The following is an 18,917-nucleotide window of genomic DNA, read 5'->3' as shown; positions in this document are numbered from 1 at the left end:
TCAGAATTGCTTCTGAAAAGTTGATCATGTGGGAAGACAAGAAGGGCTGTACATATCCCCAGTTACTTTTCCCATCAGTGTATTTATGTGATTGGTTCACTTTAACAAGAGCATGAGAGAGCTCTTTCCTCTGCACTTCCTTCAGAGTTTCTAACAAGGAAGTTTGTTGGTAACTTGGCCTGTTTTAATAAGTAGTATCAATATTTCATTTTAAAGGGATACAAAAGAGAGAAATACAAAAGTCATTTTTCTCAGCCTTCAGAAAAAGCTTCTGAAACCCTCTTTGCCTATTGAAGTGCTGGGTTTTATTTAAGATTTACCTGTCGAGAAAGTCAGTGTTCTTTCTTGTTAAATATTATGTATGCAGACTCCCTCTTAGGAAGAAGCTAAATTTTCAGGAGTTTTCAGCTAGGACTAAGTAGGACAGAAGTATTTGGGGTTTTTTGTTTTGTTTTTGGTGAGAGCAGATCTGTTTTTTTTGCCTTAGAAAAAATGACCAGTGAAACTTTGGTCTTGGGTATTCATTCATATATGGTTAGCTAGTTTGGGAGCACCTCAGTTAAAACAACTTTTAGAGCACATTTCTTTTACTGTGCAGACTCAGTTATTCACTGTATATTATAATATACGGTGGTGTGGATAATCTAATTTATTTCATGCTTCATAACACAAACTGAAGTAACTAAATAATAAGGATATAAAACAGCAAAGTGTATTTAGCCCTATAGCAATAAATCCAACATAGGGAAAATCTGTATCACTAACAGGACAGTATTTTTGGTGGGGAAATATTTGTCCTGATTTCTCTCATTAAAGAGATTGCATATATTCATTGTAAACATGAGCTCAGATGGTGGTTGTGCCTGAGCCAAAGGACTTATCTATTAAGAAACTCACTCTTTTGTACCAGAATAGAAAAGAAATTCTGCAAGTAAGGAAGGAAAATTTAAAAAACTAGCCCAAATCCCAAACAAAACATTTTCTCAAGTGCAGCTTAGAAATCACATTCATAGTTCCAATATAAACTTTGTTCTTGTTATTACTTCCTCTGGCAATTTAATCAGTTATTACTTATTACCATAGAGGAATAGGAAGTGTCAGTTGTATTTTAGTGTGACTTTCAATAAATAAATAAATGTATACATTTTGCTTACATGGTATGTATGTTTTAGATGTTCACGAAAAGTTCAATTTCAAATTTGCACATTTGTTTAGATAAGAATTTAAAAAAACTGTAGAGTCAAGAACCGAAATGGGACCATTTGGAAACAGCTTTGGAATGTTTCATTTCTTGGGATGTGATAAAATTACTGCATAATAAAGCATGTTAGCTGGCAGCAAACTGACAATCCTTGCATGGCTTCTAGATTCCAATAAACAACAAACTTTTCTCTGGAGTAGAGAATGAATGGCAAACATGGTTGAAGGACTTGTCTGATGGATTGGAGGCTGTGCGTTGTGTTGAGAAGTTTTCTGTTGTGTGTGGGAGGCTATCTTTCATGTTCCTTCCCTCCCTCCCAACAGTGGTCCTTACTTTCTTTTATTCTCTTCCACAAGGGGCAAATCAGTGGGCACAGTTAATCCCCCAGCAACTGGTGTGGGAAAACCTGGAAAGACAGACTGGCCAAACTGAGCCCTCCATTTTTAGAAAGGTGCTTTGTTTGATTCTGAGAAACTTTTTTTTTTTCTGGAAGAAAAGTAGAGTAGAATTTGAGGTGGAGTCCTTGAAGATGAATGTTTCTGAACTCTCCAGTGAGTGACACCTTTGGAGTCATCTTTTATCTAGGTGGTGGTTGCAAATTCACATCTCTTAATGTGCTTTGATGCTAACAGAGTACTTTACAAGCATTTTCCTTCTTAGCAAGTGAACCTCCCTTTCTGCCCTACTGTAAAATAGGGTCTAATGGTACCATTAGCTTAAGTGACTTGCCCAAGGTTGGGGGAAAAAGTTAACTGAGACAGGATTGGAATCCATAGCCTTCTAAGTTTTAATATTGTAATTTACAACAGTTTGTTTGCCTCCCAGACTCAGTATGCCAGAGGTATATAGTTTTAGAGCTCGAAGGTTATCTAGTCCAGCCTTTTCATATTACAGATGAGGAAACGGTCTGAGATCTAAGATCTGTTTGAAACCATCATATTGCCTCTTGGAATAGTTCCAAGTCTAGGGTCTTAAGAAGTAGATAGAGTGTTGAATTCAAATTTCATCTTTGCCACCTATTATGTGTTTAGATTTTTTTTACCCTTCAGGTTCCTCATCTGTAAAATGGGGATGATAATATTAGCTGTAGTACTTAGCTCTTGGGATTGTTGGAAAAACCAAGTAAGATAAAGTTCTATATACTTTGTAAATTTAAAAACACTATATCTAACCCATTGCTGTATTTTATCATTTCTGTCTTCCCATATCTCTTGTATAGGTTTCTTTCTCTTCCCCCAAGCAGCCACCTTCCAAGTTTTAGAACTCTTTGTATGCAAGTAGATTTTATTTATTTTTTAATTGGGCTCCTTAACTTAAATGTCTTCCCGTTACAGACTATCCTTCATTCATCTGCCAAGGTGATTTTTTCTAAAGCACAGATCTGATCATATCATCCTTCTCCCTGTTTGGTGAGCTCCAGCAGTGCCCCCATTACCTCCAGGATCAAATATAGACTCCTCTGGGTTTTTTGACATTTAAAATTCTTTATAACCTGGCTCCTTCCAATCTTTCTAATTTTCTTGTCACTCTTTCTGTTGCTATCACTGTTGCAGTTTGTCTGTCTTTTCAACAACAGGGAATATCTAAGTAACTGGATCTACACCTCTCTAGTTAAGTCACTGATGTATCCTGTGGACCCTCCATACATCAGGGTGTCACATGCCTTCTCTGACTACTCAGGAATTTTCTCAACAACACTTCCCAAAGATGGACCATACAATGAATATGCTTTGTTGCACTGAGATATACAATCTACTTTCTTTTTATTATTAAGGAAGGAAATTGAATGATGATGAATAAAAAGCCAACTCAGTTGGGAAATTTGAGGAATGATGAGCTTTCAGGTTGTTCTAATTTTTCCTGTTGTTTTTTTTTTGTGTGTGTGTGAGGAAGAATCCTAGGACAGTCGAACTATGAGATACCGTAGAGGTCAGTGGACTTGTGTCTAATCCTAGAGCTAATCAAGCTGTATTTCTTGAGTTACCATATTCCTCAGGGGCTGAAATGGACTCATTTTAAAGTTGAGGAAATTGAGTCCTAGGGAGACTAAATCAAGCAATAAACTGGCTGTCTGCTTAGTCGACAAGGATTTATTACTTAGTATCGGCCACACTCTAGGCTTATAGTTGGGGTACATAGAAAAAAAAAGATGTCTTTCTGCACTCAAAAGGAGCAGACATACATTAAAATAACTACATTCATATAGGATAGATACAGTGTTGATGGAAGGTACCTAAAAGGGGAAGGCATTAATTAGCAGCTTTCAGTCTATAAGCATTTTATTAAGTGCCTTCCATGTGCCCGGTACTGTCCTGGGGATACCAGAAAGAGAGTTCCTGGAATTAGAACCCAAGTTTACATTACCCAGTCCCCAACTATATGCATTATGCCTTAGACATGAATTTATAATAATATACTTAGTCCCACTACTGTAGCCTTCTGGGACTGCATACACACTGGCTTGTGGGCATCCTTGACATTTTCCCAGACTATTTTATTCGGGAGTCAGAAGATACTTGGGTTTGAACTAGCTACAAAATGGACTAGTTTGGTGTGACCCTGGGCAAAGCCATCTTACATCGCTCAACTCAGTATCTCTCTCTTTTTTTTTAATCCTTACCTTCTGCCTTGGAACTGATACTCAGTATCAGTTCCAAGGCAAAAGAGTAGCAAAAACTAGACAATTGGGATAAAGTGACTTGCCTAGGGTTACATGGCTAGGAAGTATCTGGGGTCAGTTTTGAACCCAGGACTTCCCATTTCCAGGTTTAGCTCTCTATCCACTGAGTTGCCTAGCTGCCACCGAGATTAGGTCACATAAATACTTTGTTTATTCCCCAATTTATGGGTATCCCCTTAATTAACAGTTCTTTGCTAAATCAAAACAGTTACACATATAACACATATTGTTATATGTGTAACTTTTTCCCTTCTCTATATCTCTTTGGAATATATGCCTTGTTGTGATATTGCTGGGTCAAAAGATATGGTTTAGTGACTTTGGGGATCTAATTCCAAGTTGCTCTTCAGTATTTTGTAGCAGTATGCAACTCTGCCAGCAGTACATTAATGTGCCCATCTACCCAGAGCCCTCCAGCAGTTGTCATTTTCCTTTTCTTTTTTTGTCATTTTTCCAATCTGAAGGGTGTGAAATTAAACATTACTGTTATTTTTACCATTTCTCTTATCACTGCTGATTTGGAGCATTTTTCATATACTTGTTGACAGTTTTTTTTTTTTTGAGAGTTGCCTGTTTTTTGTACCCTGGCCATTTATCTCTTGGGGAAATATTCTTATTTATTTTAATCTGTTCTCTATATAGTGTATATCTTGGATATCAGAGCTTTATTAGGGAAACTGGCTGTAAAGATACCTTATCCAGTTAACTATATGCTTTCTGCTTTTAATTGCATTGACTTTGTGCCAAAGCTTTTCAATTTTATATAATAAAAACCTACCATTTAATCTCCTGCAATCTACTTTGTTTTATCAAGAATTCTTTCCCTATCTATAGTTATAAATGATGTAATAATAACTAGCATATGCTATCTCATTTGATCCTCACATCAACCCTGGGAAATAAGTGCTATTATTAATTCCATTTTATAGATGAGGAGACTGAGGCTTGAGAGAGGAAAAGTAACTTGCCCAGGATCATATGATTAGTTAGTATCTGATAGGAGACTTGAATTTGGGTCTTCTTAGCTTGAAGTTTAGCACTTTCTCTAGCTATCTGGTTACTCTAATTTGTTAATGATATGACTTTACATATAGACTATCTATTTAACAGCTTACTATGTGGTGTGAGATGTTGGTCTGAACCTAATTACTGCCAGACTGCCTTACAGTTTTCAGAGATGTTTTTGTTGAATAATGAGTTTTTTTTTTCCCCCCAGTAGTTGAGATCTTTGGGTTTATCAAACATTATACTACTATATTCATTTGCTTCTAGACATGTTCCTTATTTATTCCATGGACCAACTTTCTGGTTTTTTTAAACTAATAGCAAATACTTTTGCTGATAATTGCTTCATAGCGTAGTTTAAAATCTGATATTATTAGACCCCTTTCCTTTACACTTCTTTTTTTCTTTTGAAATTTTTGACCTTTTGACATCCTTGGTTTCCTTCAAGGCCCAGCTAAAGTCCTACCTTCTTCAAAAGACCTTTCCCAAACCTCTTTAACCTCAGTGTCTTCCCTCTGAAATTCTCTCTAATTCATGCTGTATATATTTTGTTTGTAGATAATTGTTTGCATGTGGTCTCCCTTTCTAGACTTGATCTCCTTGAAAGCATTACTTGTTTTTCTCTTTCTTCCTTTGTTTCCCCAGCTTTTAATATAATGCCTGAACGTGTTGTTGTGTTGTTGAGGTCGTTCAGTTGTTTCAGTTGTTCCATTTCTTTGTGATCCCATTTGGAGTTTTCTTGGCAAAGATAGTAGGGTGTTTTGCCATTTCCTTCTTCAGCTCATATTACAGATGAGGAAACTGGGGCAAACAGGGTTAAGTGACTTGTCTAGGGTCACATAGCCAATAAGTAGCTGAGGCCAGATGTAAACTCAGGAAGATGAGTCTTTTCTTCCTCACTCCAGGCCCTGCACTCTATCAAATGTACCACCTAGATGGCCAAGTATATTAGGTACTTAATAAATGTTTGCTCACTGGGTTTCTCATTATAAATTTTGTTATTATACTTGTAGCTTTTTGGTAGTTTGATATGGCACTGATCTTAATTTAGGCAGTAATAAGTATTTGTTTTCTTGACTTTGTTTCTCCATGTGAATTTTGTTGTTATATTTCTACCTCTTTGGTAGTTTGGTATAGCAATGAGTAATTCAGTTGACTTAGGTAGTATTTTCATTTTTATTCTATTGACAGCTCAATAATGTCTTCCATTATTGAATTCTATATTTCTGTAAGACCTTTTTTGGTTATTCACATTGTTCCTGTATGTGTACATGGTAGCTGAACAACCAGATATTTTGAACATTCTGTAGTTGTTTTGAATGAAATTTCTCTTGTAACCTTTCTGCTAGATTTCGATAATAATGTACAGAGATATTGATGATTTATGCGTTAGAGATGAGATTCTTTTTCTTTCTTTCTTTCTTTTTTTTTTTAACTCTTACTGTGTGTCTTAGAAATGATACTAAGTATAGGCTCCAAGGCAGAAGAGTGGTAAGGGCTAGGCAATTGGGGTTGAGAGACTTGCTTAGGATCACACAGCTAAAATGTGTCTGAGGACAGATTTGAATCCATGACCTCTTGTCACCAAGCCTGGCTCTCTATCTCCTGAGTCACCTAGCTGCCCCTTGCTAGAGAAGAGGTTCAAATGCCATTGCTATCTTAGTTTGGGTTTGATGTAGGGATGAAATAAGGCACTTCTGAGTCATTTAATATTTAATTCAAAGAAGTTTATTTTTATCCAACATAGCAAGATATACAACAAGGACACAGTAGCACAGCTTCTTTAGATATACCTTCTCCCTTCTTAGTGTTCATGTGGAAATGAGTTTGGTCAGCAAGACTAGGTAAATGACTCTAGTGAGCTTCAGAAATTCAAGTCAGAAGGGTATAGGCTTCATAATCATATAGTCCATTCAGGTCTGGGGGAAGTTCTATCTCCCCATGTTGAGGTAAAGGCTTTCCAAGTTTAGAGTGGGAGGAAAGATGCTGTGTCCTATCACACTATGGATGGATTATAATGATTTATGTGGAAAAGTGGGTGATTTGTGCTAGGCATCATTATTTGTTTTATACCCTGCTACTTTGCAGATGTTATTGTTTCAATTTCTTATTGATGGTCTAGGATTCTTTAAATGATCATATCTACAAAAAGTAAATTTTATTTCCTCTTTTCTTATGCTTATTCTTGCAATTATTCTTCCTTGGCATATTGCTGCTATCACTGGCATTTTTAGTACTAACTCAAATAATAATGGTGATAGTTGACATCTTTGTTTTACTCCTGATCTTAATGAAAAGTCCTCTAGAGTTTCTCCATTACATACAATTCTGGCTCTTGCTTTTAAATGAGTATTGTAAGCAATATAAGTACATTTTTTCCTATGATTTTAATTTTTTAAACTGAAATGGATACTTGGTCAAAAGTTATTCTGCAGCTACTGATTTTATTGTTCTTATTATTAATGTGATCTGTTATAGTTATCCAAACATTGAACCAACCCTCTTTTCTTAGTATAATTGAACATATGTTCATAGTACATAATCTTTTTAAAAAATTATTTGTTTGTAACATTAAAAAAATTAAGATATTCGATTAATTCCCACCTTCTCTCCTCTCTTCCCAATCGAAAAGGCATCATTTAACAGTAAGATGTATGTGCATATAAAACAATATCTTATTTGTTTCTACATATCAGTTTTTTATATAGATGTCTGTTTGCTCATATTTTATTCAATGTTTTTGAGTCTATATTCATTATGGATATTGGTCTACAATTGTCTTTCTTTGCTTTGTCTCTTTCTGGTTTAGGTATTGAGATTACAATTGATCCTGTATCATCTTATTGATCCTATATATGAATAATTGATTTTGTCCTGTAATTGTTTAAGTCATGGGCTTTTGTTTCTGAAGTTCATTCAGAATTCAGCTGCTCGGTAGAGGGTTAAATTAAAAAACATAACTTTCGGGGGCAGCTGGATAGCTCAGTGGATTGAGAGTCAGGCCTAGAGACGGGAGGTCCTAGGTTCAAGTCCGGCCTCAGACACTTCCCAGCTGTGTGACCCTGGGCAAGTCACTTGACCCCCGTTGCCCACCCTTACCACTTTTCCACCTATGAACCAATACACAGAAGTTAAGGGTTTAAAAAAATATAACTTGCTTTGTAATTACTGATATAGTTTTGCCTCAAGGAATTCAGCTTAAACTTGGGTGATATGTGTGATCACAAAGGAGTTAGATCTAGTATCTTTATAGCACCAAGCTATCCTTAAGGATATCTGGTTTGCTGTCTGGAAAGTCAGGGTTGCTTTCTTGTAGGTGATCTCCAACAATGAGCATTTAATCTCAGGAGGGAAGGAGGGGCGATTTGCTAGCCCCTCATTACCAAATTTATTACCAATTATATTATTCCTTGTGTCTCAGCTCTGTAACCAGTCATAAAACCCTCAGTCCCATGATGTCACTTATCCTATTCTGTTCCTTGTACTCCCGGAAACCTCTAAAAGAGGATCTGTCTTTTTGCTTGGGGTCTTTGGTTAGAGGTAGAGTCATTTGACTTCTGTTGGCAGGTTGCATGCCCCTATTAATAAAATGATAGCTTGCTCAGAGAAAGTACCTCAGTTTACTTTTTTGTTGAGTTTCACAAAGCCATATCCATATCTTAGAAATAATTTGGGCATCCCCTGTTTAACTGGTTTTGTAAACAGTTTATGTAATACTGGAATTAATTGTTTAAACATTCACAAGCATTTAAACATTTCAAGCATTCACTTCTAAGTCCATCTGGTCCTGGGTGTTTTTTGTTTTTTTTTTCTTTGAGAGTTCCTTTATGGCTTGTTCAGTTTATTTTTTCCCCTTTGAAATTTTGTTATTTGAATTATTTTTCACTTGTTCTCATAATCTGGGTATTTTATATTTTTGTATTTTTCCATCTTTTTTTTACTTTTGCATTCAATTACATTAAAATTTTTTTCTTTTCTACATTCATTTAAAACTTTTGAATTTAAAATTCTCCTTCTAGGCCCTCTTCATCTCATTGAGGAGGCAGGCAATATATTCATTATACATGTGAAGTCATGCAAAATGTATTCATATTAGCCATGATGCCAAAAAAAACCAGCACTAAAACAAACTCAAGAAAAATATAGTGGAAAGAATATGCTTCAATCTACACTTAGATAAACTCTGAGTTTTGTTCGCATATGCTTGGACAAAATTTTTAAATATTTTCCTTTTTTTGCTCTTTATTGGGAATTTTTCCATTTTTTTTCTATTAGTATTTTGCTTTTCTTTCTTTTTTAAAAACTGAATCAGATGACACTTTTTTTTTGTTAAAAATCAGCTCCTAATTTTATTTATTCATTAAATGGTATTTTTTGCCATCAGGTTTGTTAATCTGTATTTTCATTTTTGGAATTTCTATTTTGGTGTTTAATTGTTTTTTAATTGTTTTTCTAGTTTTTTAAGTTGTATACACAATTCATTGATGTATTTTTTCTTTTGTTGATGAAAGTATTTAAGAGAGAAACATTTTCTCCTAATGATTGCTCTACTTTGGCTACATTCCGAAAGTTTTAATATGTTATCTCATTGTTGTCATGTTTTTATAAAAAATAATTACATTGAGATAACCAAACTTTTGTAATTTTGCCATTTATTTCTCCTTGTAATTTAGTTAATTTTATATTTTGAGATTTCTTTCAGGAGGTGACCAAGATTTTTTTTTTTAACTTTTGTCCTCTGATTCTAGTAAATCTTGGAAGTTTTCATTTATGATTTCATGAAATGATATTCATTTTCCTCTCTTTTTTGTTCAGGATTTTTATGCAGTTCAATGATTTTAAAGTTATTTCTTCGTGACTTATTTGCCAGATTAGTTGTTCTTAACTATAGATTATTTATATTTTCTTCTATTTTTTTAAATCCTTTGATTTTGTTTTAATTTTTTATCTCATAAAACCATTGAATTCTCTTTTATCTCTTCTAATTTTCAGAGAGTCTATTACTTGGGTAACATTTTGTTTTTTAACTTTCTGTTCCAAGTTATATTCCTTCAAAATCTTTTTTTCTACATTTTTTATTTTTTTAAATTTTACTTCTTCTAGGTGGTCTTTTGGTTCTTGTGGCTTCTATTTTTTCCCTGAGCCTATGCTTCATGCTGAGTTACTTCATTCTTCTTGATAGTCTTCTTGATCAATAATTTTTCTTCATGGTTGTCAACATCTCCCTTATCCTTAATCAAATCTCCAGAAATTTCTAGGTTTTTTTACCTGGCTACAACCAAACTCTATAATTTCTTGCACTCTTGTACTGAGTGTTTAGAAGCTAATTTGTCCTGACATTGATTTTTTTGAACTGTAACTGCTTTCCAACTTTCCCCTGCTATGCCTAGACTGAGAGAACATTCAGAACGAGCTTTCAGGTCCCAGTAATATCACTTCATTTTTAATCCCTGGCCATAGCGCTACTGTAGCCTTCCATTCCTTGCTGTGGCTTTCCTGTTTGGGGCACTGCTATGATCTTCAGGCTTATTTACCTAATCTTTACTGAAAGATTTCTTTTTTAGTGCTATGACTTATGACAACCTTTTTTCGTACAGTCCTAGGCTAAATGAAGAAGTCATATTTGGGTTACCACGTCATCTCCATCCAAATGGCAAAAATAACTAATAGTAATAAAATTTAGTCTTGATGGGAGTTTTGGAGAAATGGGCACACTTGTAATTGTTGGAAGAATTGGAAATTTGCAGAATTTTTTTAGAGAACAACTTGTAGTACACAGCAAATTCTTTTTTTTTTAAATAACCATCTCTGGAAATTCCATTGTTGGAAATATTTCCTGAAATTGTTATTGAAGAGAAGAAAATAAGAGCTATCCCAAAATTTCCACAGTATTAGTTATAATTGTAAAAAAACACTGCAATCCAAATGCTCAGCTAGGGGGAATGGCTAAATAAATCATGGTAAAATGCAACAGAATGATACAATTAAGATAGACATGTATGAGGAATACAGAGAAATCTGGAAAGACCTCTTGAAAGAATGCAAAATTAACAAAGAATTGGAACAACTAAGTATACCCCCTGATCACAAAGGATCTGAGGGACTGGGAAAGAAGAGATGGAATCTTCTTATTATATTTTGTTTCTTGAAATTTATTTAAGTGTAATTAATTGCAAATACCCCTAAATTGAGTGCATTGATGATTAATATTAACTTTTAACATTTTTTTTTATAGAAGACTTGTTAGAGACTGATTGATTTGGTTTTTAAGGGAAGTTGAAGAAGGAATTGCTTGGTCACATAGGCTATTCTGAAAATAATTGAGTCATTTATTAGCTGTATGACCTTGAATAACTACTTAACCTTTCTTGGCTTTAGCTTTTTGATCTGTATAGTGGGAGGAGTTAGACTAGACCAGAATTCCAAGGATTTAATGGATAGATTTCAAGAGATCTATGAACTTGGATGGGAAAAAAATATCTTTGTTTTCCTTAGTTTCTAACTGAAATTTAACATTTCCTTCATTTATTTTTTAAAAAGTTATTTTGAGAAGGACTCTAAGACACAAGAAAGCTAAGCTAGATCTCCAAGTTCACTCTGAACTTTCGTGAAGGCTTAGACACTTGAGGGAGGATGTGAGGGATACTGGTTTCCTGGAGAAGAATATGTTCTGAGGAGGAGATATTAGAAGAGGTTGGAAGGGGAGAAAGTTAGAGGAGTTATTGGTATAAAAGAATGAAGAGAGATGTGAAAAGTGCAAATCCTTACTAAAAGTGGATTCGAGAGCAATTTGGAGACTTTGGATGTTGAGTGCTATTTCCTCTACTATGTGGAAGGTTGATTGACCAGTAGTTGCTTTGACTTTGAGCAGCCTATAGAACTGAGTCCCTGGGCTGTGTTACCAGTTAGGCACAACCTAGCTGATATGTCCGGGACTGGGGAAAAGTTTGCTTTTGGCTCTCCTAGGATAGCCAAATTTTCTACCATTTACATGAATCACACTTCCTTTTTTAAAGCAAGACAGAATTAAAAAAGCAGCAACTGATTCTGTGAAAGGCATCTACAGAAAAATACCAGCATAAGAATAGGGAGGGATACCAAAGAAGGAAATGCTAGTGCTGGATTGTGCAAACAAATTCTATCAAACTGTAGAGGGGTAACTAGTTGCCACAGTGGATAAGGCCTAAAGTGAGGAAGACCTGAGTTCAGATCCAGTCTCATATATTTAATAATACCTTTGTGACCCTGGGCAAGTCACCTGACCCTTTTTGCCTCAGTTTATTGCCTGTAAAATGACCTGGAGTAAAGAAATGTCAAACCACTCCAGTGTCTTTGCCAAGAAAACTCCAAATGGGGTCTCAGAGTTGGACAAAACTGAAAACGATTGAACAACAACAGAGATTTGCTGATTATCTTTATACAGTTTATTGTTTTTCCCCCAAATTACTTTGCTTTAGTATTCTGATGTGTGATGGACTGAACCTTTCTTAAATTAAAAAGGTTTGGGGAATATTATTGAAATTAAGCTTTCTGTATGTACCAAATTACAATAAAATACATTTTTTTCTATGTGAATTGGTTTTGGAGAAAGTACTAGTGTTTATTTTCAGATGAGAAGTAGTACAGTAGTGAGTCTCTTGATAGAAGAACTGATCAAGCCTGGCATGGCCGTGCCTCCCTGGAGTTCCTGCTACCCGAGATGCTGAGGCTAGTGGATTGTTGGAGTTAGGGAGTTCTGAGCTGCAGTGTGCTAACCTGATGGAGTGTTCCCACTAGGTCCAACACCAATGTGGTTAAGCCCACAGCTATGGAGGAACACTGATCTGCTGAGGAAAGAGCTAACCAGCTGCATGTTGGAAATTGGTGATTATTCAGTGGTGATACATGATAAGATCATATGTTGTAGCGTAGGGAGATGGGGTTCATACTGTGGCTTGGAAATTTACTAGTGGTATCATTTTGAGCAATTCAACCTTTTTGATTTTCTTTTTTTTACAGGTAAAATAGGGAAAATGATGCTAAATAGTTCTGTGAGGTAGGATTAGATAAGGAAATGCTTTGTAAATAAAGTATGATATAAATGCTTGTTAAATGGGAATAGAAATATTTGTAATCCCTGTGGTGTTGGTGTAATAGAAAGGGACCCTCTTTCTAACTCATTCCTTATTCTATCCCATGGAGCCATGGGCTTCAATTTTCTTATCTGTAAAACGAGAAGCTTGGAATATGTAACCTTGGGAGGTTGTTTCCAACTCCAGATCCATGATTCTTTGACTTTTCACTGTCAGGACAAAAGATTCTGAGACCCTTCATAGAAAATGAGTTTGTTCCCAGCTTCTCAGTGAGAGAAAGGACAAAGGAAGTGAGATTACTCAAAGATCATAAAAGGTCTCTGTTAAGGAAATGGAGAGGACAAAGGACACTTTATACATTGCTTATTCTCTTTCCTTCTTTCTCTTGCAACTTCCAAGAGAGAAGCAGGAGCAGCCATAGTGCCCAGGGATCAAATGGAGAGGGAAGGATGTCATGACCGTCATGGTCCAAAAGGAACTGAGGCTCGTAGGCTGCTTATGACTTTTGTTCTCCTTTGCTTTCCTTGAGCCTTGGATGTGCAGTAAATATCCCACTTTTTTTTCTTTAGATATCCTTTCTTTATTTATTTTTTGTTTTGATTTGATTAAAAAAATTTTTCCCATGGTTACATAATTCTTTTCTCCCTCCCTTCTTCCCTCTGTCTTCCCAAAGTTGACAAACAATTTCACTGGGCTATACATGTATTATCATTCAAATCATATTTCCATATTATTCATTTTTGTAATAGAGTGATCTTTTAAAACCAAAACTTCAAATCACATGCCCATATAAGCAAGTGATAAATCATATGTTTTCTTCTGGATTTCTGCTCCCACAGTTCTTTCTCTAGATGTGGATAGCTTTCTTTCTCCTGAATCCCTTAGAGATGTCCTGAATTATTGGATTGCTTTTAGTAGCAAAATCAGTTACATTTGATCATCCCACAATGTTTCAGTTACTAAGTATAATGTTCTCCTGGGTCTGCTTATTTCACTCTGCATCAGTTCCTGTAGGTCTTTCCAGTTCTTATAGAAATCAAGCAGTTCATCATTCCGGATAACACAATAGTATTCCATCATTATTATATACCACAATTTGTTCAGCCATTCCCCAATTGAGGGGACATCCCCTCATTTTCCAATTTTTTTGCCACCACAAAAAGCACAGCTATAAATATTTTTGTACAAACAGAACCTTTCTCATTTTTAAAAAAAAAATCTCTTTGGGATACAAATCCAGCAGTGGTATTGCTAGATCAAAGGACATGCATTCTTATAAAGCCCTTTAGTCATAATTCCAAATTGCTTTCCAGAATGGTTGGATCAATTCACAACTCCACCAGCAGTGCATTAGTGTCTCATAAATACCGCATTCTTCATGACCCCCCCCTCCCACTCCTTCTTACAAGCTTCTGGTATATATGGCCTAAATTTTGCTAGAAGGAATTGTAAGAAGATTTTGATGTTGATTACCTCTCCAGACGAGTGTTTGGTTTAGTTTCCACTTTATTTTATTCTATATACAGTGAGCTCTGTGATCATGTCATGCAATCTGCAATTCTGAATCTGATTGCATAGAATGACTTCAGAATAGAATTGCTTATGGGGTAGAGGCTCATAGGAAGCTATTTTATAGTTTAATACTGAACAATATTCCATTTTACTAAAACCAAATTGAAACTTGGCCAGGAAAGGCCATTGAAAGCCATTTCTGAGCCAAACACTGAAAAGTCATGCTGCCATATGGGGAGTGGCGGGCAGAGGGGCTAGATGCCTCCAGTTTGTTCAGTCTTTCTGTACAATTAGAAAGTGACTATCCAGGGTGCCTGCATGGCAGTTCCAAAGGCCCAGGTGTCTGAGCATTTTGAGTACTACTGGGTTTAGTTTTAATACATAGACACTGAGCTAGTCCCTTGGCTAGAAAATTAACACAATGGCAACTGGCTTCCTATATGATTAAGGAAGGAAGTACTGAGTGAGTATCACATATTTACTATGGAATTCCATGGACTATAGTAATAATAACTTATATTTATATGGTATATTAAGATTTATGTGATGCTTTCTTAACTCCATGAGGTAGGTTATTATATTCACCCTCATTTTACAGCTGAGGAAACTGACACACATAGTAATTATGTGATTTGCTTAAGGATATTACTGTGGTCCAGTCTTTTTCAGTGGTGTCCAACTCTTTGTGACCCCATTTGGGGTTTTCTTGGCAGAGATACTGAGTGGTTTGTCATTTCCTTCTCCAGCTCATTTTATAGGTGAGGAAATTGAGGCAAATAGGGTTAAGTAACTCACCCAGGGTCAAATAACTAGTAAGTGTTTCAGGCTAGAATTGAACTCAGAAAAATAAATTTTTCTGATTCCAAGCCCAGCACTCTATGCATTGTGCCATGTAAAGGCACACCGCCATTAATGGCTTAGTGCTGGCTGTCAGACCCAAGCCTTTTACTCCAAATTCAACATTCGCTTCTACTAAATCACAGTGGGGACTCATGCTCAGTGTTGTCTCCATTTAGGTCAGGGGTTCTTCCTTCACCTTGGCGTCCATGGACCTTCCAATGGGTTTGTGGAGAGATTTCAGGAGTCCTGTAACCTAAAGAGAAAAGAAATTCAGTATTTGTTTCAGTTATGGATATAGGCAACAAAGAAGTCTGAGCTGGGGCCATAGGCCTCACCAAATTGCTAACGGGGTCCATGATTCAAAAGGATTAAGAATTCCTGCTGTAGACACATAAATGATATTCAGGAGACAAATCTGCTTCGGAAGTGCCATTTGACTCTGTGAATATTACCATGTTGAGAATGTTAGTACTGTTTATTAGGGGCCAGTCTGAGGGCATGAGGTAGAGAATGATCTATCTCTGGAGATGATGGGTTCTCCTTCGATGGAAGTCTAAGTAGAAGCTCACTAATCACTTGTTGTTTATGGATAGTGTAGCCATACACTTTTTTTGAGTATAGATTGAACTAGTTGACTAGGTCCCTTCCAATACTTTTTTTTTCTTTTTTTTTAATCATTACCCTTTGTCTTAGAATCAATACTGTGGACTGGTTCTGAGGTAGAAGATTGGTAAGGGCTATGCCCAGGGTCACACTGTTAGGAAGTATCTTAAGGCCAGATTTAAACTGGGACCATCTTGTCTTCAAGCCTGGCTCTCTATCCACTGAGCCACCCACCTGCTTCCTCCCTTTCAGTTCTCCAATTGTGTGATTCTCAGAGTTGACTGAGATACTTATCAAGGCAGCCTATTTTGGTCTTTCATGAGGAATACTGTAGGTCATTATGCTGGCCAAAACTAGAGATCTCATTTTCAGGAAGAATGGAAAGCAAGGAGACTAGGGTGGTTCCCAAAGGATGTGCCATTTTTAAACTTCTTCTATGGCTAAGTAGCTACTAAGTCTGCATAAAGGAAGGGTAGGCATGTTTCCCTACTAGAGGGAAAGGCAAATTGGCTGAAAGGTATACTTTCCAGGTTATCTGGGGAAAAAGAAAGGTTGTTCTTCTTTTTTTTTTTTTTAAAGAAGAAATATTTCAAGATAAAAGGAGAAGAAAATGAAACAGAGAGACAGAAAGGATTCCTGACCTAAGTGGGCTAGAGGGTAGAATATGACATAGAGGAGGAAAAGAAAGACTATTGGAGCCAAGTAAAAGTGATGAGGTCCTTTCTGGGGAACAAAAAATCCTAGGATGGGGATGGGAGTAGCTTTTTGCATCCCAAGGAATAATTAATGTCAATCTCCAGGTCATCCAGCATTGGGCACAAGAAGAAAAGAATAGTGGTACTAGCTTCTTCAGGACCCCTCAGCAATTTGTCTGTTTGATATGAACATTATTGTGATCTCTACTATTTTCCTGGAGCAACAGGATAGCTTTTCCAGCACCTGTAAAACCTGATGACCACTCCCTTGGTGATTCACATGGGGATAAATAATACTGCCAGAGAAATCTAGAAAACATTGTTTGCTATTGTGATATCCTAGGCAAGAAACTGAAGACCTTAGGGCACAGAGATGATGCTTTTTTAGAGCTAATGCTGATCAGGAGCAGGGGTCAGGGTGGAGAGGTGAATTTGGGAAGTCAACAGCTTCTTAGGAAGGCGGTTTTCTGGCAACAGTGTTTGGATTTCTGAACTGTGGTTTCAAATACAGGAATGGTGGGTCCCTGCCTAGGAAAGGTGGACAACTAATAAGGACTAGTTTTCCTAGAGAGTTAAAACCTTATAAAGAAGGCTTTTTAGCCTGCAAAAGCAAAGGGACAAAGTTGCTTGCCAATATCTGCCTATCAAGACAGGTACCTTGAAGAACAGGAGCTACAACATGGGGAAAAGAATGGCAGAAAAGACACCCTAATAATTGGCAGGCTCCAAAATAACTTTGAAGTTAAGAAGGCAAAGTTGACTTCTGTAGATGTTGCTGAGACTTAGTAGTATTCTGTTATAGGCATGTGTATCTGTAACACGATAGAGATAACTATATATATTACATTATCTTATATTAAAACTATTTTATTATGACAGTTTTGAAAATAATATATAAATATGTAACATTTTATATTATAGTATATGCGTATATGTATATTGGACTTTAAGTTAAAAAGACCTTTAGTTCAAATCTTTGCCTTAGATATGCCTTAGATGTAGACCCTGGGAAAGTCACTTAACTTTTTGATACCTCAGTTTCCTCATCTGTAAAACTGGGGGAATAGTAGCACTTTTCTCACAAGTATTGTTTGTAAAGTTTTTTGTAAACCTTAAGTTACTTTAATGTCAACTATTATTTATTGAAATAGTATATTTTGACAGAACTGATAACTGCTCAAAAATATCCTAATCTATAAAATGTTCTTTGTGGGGGGGGAAAGTTCAATTATTAACTGACAAAAAGAGGAGAGATATTGTCCTTTAATTTGGAGAACAGAGTACCTGCAATGACCAGCATATTTAATTAGTTTTGTTACCTCTCCATATTGACTTTATATACATATATACAATTGTAGTTCTTTTGAACTGTTTTGTTTTTCTTGGGCTTGATAAGTTTTTTCAGTGTTATTTTGAACTCTTCTCATTTATCACTAATGGCAGAATAATGTATCATTGCATTTACATATTTAATTTTTAAAAAATTATTTTATTCTCCCCAATACATGTAAAAACAATTTCATTGCATTCATGTTTCACCATTCCCCAACTGCTTTTCACATGTAATAAACATTTATTAAGTACCTACTTTGTGCTGGGAAAGAGGCAAAACCATTCCCTGCACACAAAGAATTCAGTCTGATGAGAGAAACTAGCAAAGCCAGCTATATACAGGATTAAAAGGAAATTAATTGAGAGGAAAGTTGATACAGTAATGATCTTAAGCTTTTTGCTAAATAAATCATGATACTTTCTTTGCTGTTAGGAACCTTCTTGGTAATTTAGTTTCAGTAAGAATATCTTTTGTTCAGAGGTAATGACCTAAACTTTTCATAAATAATTTCAAATTATTTTTCAGAACATATATTCGGAACAAATTCATAACTCCAAAAGTAGCAAATTAACCATCCTGTCTTCCCACAGGCTCTCCAACAATGAGATTTTCTGTTGTCTAGCATTTCTGTTAGCTTCATAGGTGTGATATGACACTTCAGGTTTGATTTTAATTTACATTTTAAAAATTATTAGTAATTTTGAACATTTTTTTCCTGGTAGTTACAAATTGTTTTGTATTTCTGACCACATGATTTGTGGATTGGCTTTTAATATCATATGTATGTCAATTCCCTTTATATTTTAGATATGAGTCTTTAATCAAGAATTTTTCTCAATCTGTATTTTTTTCTTCTGATCCTTGCTATACTGATTTATGTACAAGAACTTTTAAATTTTATGTACTTGATCGTTTTGTCTTTTATAATATCTTCACTCTGTGTCTGGCTGCTAATTCTTGTCCTATCCACAGGTTT

General features: G+C 35.7%; 1 protein-coding gene across 2 annotated transcripts in view; it reads left to right on the top strand.

Moving 5' to 3' along the window:
• The window catches only part of ETV6 (ETS variant transcription factor 6), a 330,692-nt gene that overhangs the window by 1,411 nt on the left and 310,364 nt on the right, over window positions 1-18,917 (top strand). The window lies entirely within an intron of this gene.

Source organism: Gracilinanus agilis, chromosome 5 (genome assembly GCF_016433145.1).
Source record: "Gracilinanus agilis isolate LMUSP501 chromosome 5, AgileGrace, whole genome shotgun sequence".
NCBI lineage: Eukaryota > Metazoa > Chordata > Mammalia > Didelphimorphia > Didelphidae > Gracilinanus > Gracilinanus agilis.
The sequence above is the reverse complement of the archived record's forward strand: the minus strand, read 5'-3'. Positions and strand labels throughout refer to the sequence as shown.